Source organism: Lolium rigidum, chromosome 1 (assembly GCF_022539505.1).
Source record: "Lolium rigidum isolate FL_2022 chromosome 1, APGP_CSIRO_Lrig_0.1, whole genome shotgun sequence".
NCBI lineage: Eukaryota > Viridiplantae > Streptophyta > Magnoliopsida > Poales > Poaceae > Lolium > Lolium rigidum.
The window spans coordinates 122,959,065-122,964,062 of NC_061508.1; the positions used below are offsets into that span (position 1 = coordinate 122,959,065).

The following is a 4,998-nucleotide window of genomic DNA, read 5'->3' on the forward strand; positions in this document are numbered from 1 at the left end:
CGGCCATTCCCTGGCCCCAAAGGCCGGTGCGCCCTATGGTTGTTTGACGGCCCGTGGTCAGTATAAAGCATTGGCTCACAACGATGTCGTTGATTCATACTCTCCGCGTGCCAAGACCGTCCCACGCCGCCGTTGGTTCATTGTTGCTGCGTGCCCGGCCGGTGGTCCATGTACGCGACCTTAGCAGACGTTCACGCGATGGCCAGTTTGTCATCTCCTCGTGTGCAGCCGGCACATGGATTGGCTGCATGGGCCTGATGGTCGAGCTCGGCGGCGGCGAGGTCGGGCCGCATGGCAAACATGGGTACCGTGGTGGATAATGCAGCGGCAACGTGGACGACCAAGTCATGCGTGCCTAAGGTGGTCGTGCATGCGGCCACCGACGCGCTACGGCAAGAGCTCGCTCTTTTCTGTGTGCAGTCTTCCGTCTGGGTCACACCAACCTCGTGCAGTTTGCTGCGAACTGTGGAGATGGAGCGGGCGTGGGTCGACAGGGCTCGCGGCTGCCATCGAGAAGTGGTGTCCCTGGTGCTATGCGGTCCGGTCTGGACCACGTCAGCTCTGTGCAGCTCGATGGAATCGGCGGAAACGGAGAGAAGTGGCTACAAACGGAGTGAGGGATGCACGGGAGCTCGCGGTGGTCGTCGAGGAGGCTGCATGGGCCTCGCCGGAGTGGGCACAACGGAGGCGTCCTGGTGCAGGTGATGCCGCGCGGCGACCGTGGCCTGCTAACTGATTTCATTTTGGATTTGATTTGCATTTTAGGATGATACATCTTCCATCAAAACTGGAGGATGGATTCGACCTTGTCCTATTCGTGCTGCTGGAGGATGGAAAGATGTACATGGAGCTGAAACCTCAAACATACATTTTGATGAGGAATTTCTATCTTTTGTGAGTTTAATACATTTAACTGATCTTTTGTGAGTTTAATACATTTAACTGAATCTGCTACAGAGGGCTTTGCACTGCAAAGTAGTTTACTTACTAGGATCTTTTCAGATTTATTAAGATAAAGAGTGGTCCAATCCAGCATGGAGTAGTGGAGTGCTGCTTCAACGATTTTGATTGATACATGGAGTTGCGAAGTGAGTAACGGAAGTTTAGATAATTGGGCTTGATATATGTATAGGCATAGTTCTACATTCATGCGTTGATTGTAAAACACGCCTGTGCAGATGCACACATTTTTTTTTTGTTTGTAGATTCTTTTTTTTCTGTTCTATTGAATTGTTATAAGAAACATTTAGGGTACAAGAACAGTATGCTTCCTTGTTGATTCTAACCAACTGACTCCTTACTGGTCTCTTTGTTCTGAAATTAGCAATTTAGCAGCAATAGATATGCCTGTTTCATTATCTCAACCTAATGCTATGTTCAAATTGATATTCTTTGCAAGGTGAAATATTATACCTGATCTGAGAATATATTCATGTAGTGTTCCATAGATAATGCAAATCATATTTATCTCTTTCACTATACATGCAGAGCCTCAATAACATTTTTTTTTTCATTTCAGTAGAATGATCACTGGTTATAACATTTACTTGGTAACTCATGCAACAATTTTAGTATGCCTAGATGCAATATATAGTCAGGTACAGTGTGCTATATTTTTTTACTTTGGCTTAGTAATATTTCTCGGGTCTGGGTTTGTGGATTTTCTTTTCTGCACAAAAAAACTAAGATGGTGATTAATATCAAGTTGTTTATCTATGTAATTATGCTGTAACTGATTGGAGAAAAATATTTATTGCATCTTGCCAACGCCATGCTGCATTTTCATGTTTATTACAAATGTCAAAATGAATTGGATTCATCTGTACCCTAATTATGACAATTTAGTACTGCATTTGTTTCCTTTTGCTAGCTTGACCATACCAGTGCATCTCAGGCAAGGGAATCAAAAGTATGGCACTGTGTGTGTGGTGCCAACTTCAGTGACGCCACTCTGAAGTTGAGGCCCATACTCTGAGTTATATGTAGAATTGAAGCTGGCCTTTCGAGAAAGACTCTGTTCAGTTCTATGATTCAGGGATGCTGGTACATGTCAATAGTGAATCTGAAGCTATAACTCTTATGAAGGCTCATGTATGGTGTAAGTGCTTAGGCAATCTGTTATCTTCTTTTACCACATAGACAATATTTGAAAATTTCATAGGTATTGGCTCTTTATACTGGAGCTTTTGTGGTGTCCTATGAATATTTGTAAGCCGCTCCTCTGTGAATGGGCAGTTAGTATAATTCTATTACCCAATTGTAAATACGTGTGATTTTAAAATTCTTGACATGATTTGACAAAAAAGAGCATGTTCCACGGAAGAAGCAATTTTTATTTGTGTTAATGTCTAAAAAATGTTGCATCTCACTCAAATATTTCATGTTATGATTACGTCTGACTTGTGTCACTTAAAATGTTATATGTGATTGAAAAATTAGAGTGCATACCATCAGCTTACTTAGTTTTTTTACATATTGTTTTCTGACTAATACATTTTGTGTTGGGACAGAGAACATGGTTTAATTTCATTTCATCAATAGTCATGTTTCGCATTGGTCTTATCAGATCTCTAGCACTTCTCCACCTTAAAAACTAAGGGTGGTTAGTCCAACCGTCATAGGTTTACCTTTGTGCATATGATTTCCAACTTCATATAAAGATGGCACCTAAGGTTTACCTTTGTACATCTTCAGAGTTAGCCGTCCCGCCAATTGTTGGCACTACACATTATTTGGTGATGGAATTGACCGCCCTAGACTAGCCCATGAATTAGCCAAAAAAGATACACTTCAATTAAGGGGGAGCTAGGGGCCAGCCAAAACTTTGACACCAAACAACAACTAGATTTTATGGGCATGCTAAATTGTTTTTTGGGTAAAGCCAACTTTGACTCAAATCAAAATAGACCCATAATTTGCAAGTTGTCTAGAAGCTCTTTGTGTCTGCTAAATTTCCAGAGGATGTGCCTTTTTGCCTGACATCGTACATTGCATGCCAACAACATATCGCTCCTCGACCCACTTCTCGCCGGACAATGTCGCCTAGATCAAGCTCGAGAAGAGCATCATCGCCAAGTCTTTGCCACCAACAGATCACTCCTTGACAAGGTTCTCACCCAGAATAACATGCCTTCCAGGACCACCGACATCGCATCTTCCTCGGCAATGGAGCGTAAGAAAAAAGCCTATTGGCTTTACACAGGCAACAGGGAGAAGACAGGAATGGCTAAAACAGAGTTTGTCCATGGAGCTAGAAATTGTGTAACAAGAAAGCCTATTGGCTTTACACAGGCGACAGGGAGAAGACGGGAGTGGCTAAAATAGAGTTCATCCATGGAGCTAAAACATTGTGTAACGTGTATTATCAAAACTAGAAAGTCAACTATTGTATTGTGTGTTCACCGTCTAAAGTCCACTATTGTAGTGTGTGTTCACCGTCTTTCTCTATGCCCTTCCACTATCATATCAGTGTATCCCATTTAATTGTTCCTGAAGGTTAACTTTTTATGCACATAATTTCCGTGTATAATATATCAGATTTAATTACCAACCATCTTAAAATACACTATTTAAACAAGAACATATTTAACAATTCACGTGTGGCCTTAAAATTATAATTACTACCATCGTATTAAATAGTCGGCGCGGCGTGCCGCAGCGCCCTTCCATGCTAGTGTTTTATTCAGAAAGCCACACTTGAGCAACAAATTTTCTTAGTCATTTCCTTTCAGCTAGCCATTAGTTTATACTCATGCAAGGCTTTTGGTTTAAGATCAACAGCATAGAAGGCACGACATTTCGTTCAAGTGTACTGACAGTCAATATGATATTGGTAGTATCTGCTAAGTCACTAGTAGCAGTTGGCACACAAAAGCAAGGTCACATGACAAGAAAGCGGTTTGAAAAGGCACACTCCATGTCATCCAATCGATGGAGTCCTACACGTTTATAAATGGAACAGGCATGTCAAGCAGCAGTCTTGGACACATCTACTGACACTGTTTACAGAAAGGCTTTGTGAGTAGCAACACTAGAATACTATGATTGCTTTTTTTTAAATGTAGAATACTGTGATTGCTGTCCACTAGTGTAAGGCCTTCCCGTGGGTGTCTTCTGTAATTAAGTAGGAGCTGGAAGCACACTGACTGATACTTCTTTTAAGCTTTGGATTCGATGGGTTAGTTGAATGACTTTTGTCTGCTTCCTGGCATCTGAAATCTCTGATTCGCTGGTAAACCGACCATTTGCATGGCAGGTATAGAGCTTGGACGGTTTCAAGTTTGGATTTTCTTCGGCCTTCAGCAAGTGGTCAAGGCCGGCTTCAGTAGACGACGAGCAGTAACCATCTATTCAATCATACACATATAGTGAGACCGCCGCACGTTAGAGTACAAAGTATACATGGAATCACCTGCCTTTTCCATTGGAAAAGGAGGTTTGCTGTCGGAAATGGTTCTGTCACCTACGGAGCTGGAAATTACAGTACATTACAAGTCACTGAGATTCAGACATACGTTGACAAAAATCATCGAGTAGCACGGCTTATATCTAAAGCCACAGCGGAATGCCAAGTTTATTGTAAAACTAGTTTAGAACTTGTTTGCTACTAATGTATTTCTATGGATATGGATTTGTGGGTATTATCGTGCAAAATCCTATATCCCTATTTTATTGCTATATAAACATGTTCAAATTCAATATATTGGGTTTGTTTAATCCTTACATTTTTCTAAAACTTAGTATATTTTTCCTAATACTCTTACCTAATACACTACCGCTATCTTTCTTTTCGATAAAAAAGAATATATCAATTCGCGAAGATAGTGATTGCAACCATCGTCTGCAACAATGCAAAACCCTATTGGTAGTACGGATGCACACAACCAAAAATTAAAGAATAAGCTAAAAAAGTAAAAGTTTCGCTATAGTGTTCCAGTCCTTTAGCAGCACAAACACCACCATGACAACACCCGAAGTCAAAGTTCTTCAAAAGCGGTG

At 41.4% G+C, this 4,998-nt stretch overlaps 1 long non-coding RNA gene across 1 annotated transcript; it reads left to right on the forward strand.

Moving 5' to 3' along the window:
- The first annotated feature begins 706 nt into the window (after window positions 1–706).
- Window positions 707–2,529, forward strand: LOC124681602. Its single transcript, XR_006995955.1, has 3 exons — window positions 707–894; window positions 1,003–1,088; window positions 1,871–2,529. It is a non-coding gene; the product is annotated as an uncharacterized LOC124681602 (long non-coding RNA).
- The last annotated feature ends 2,469 nt before the right edge of the window (window positions 2,530–4,998 follow it).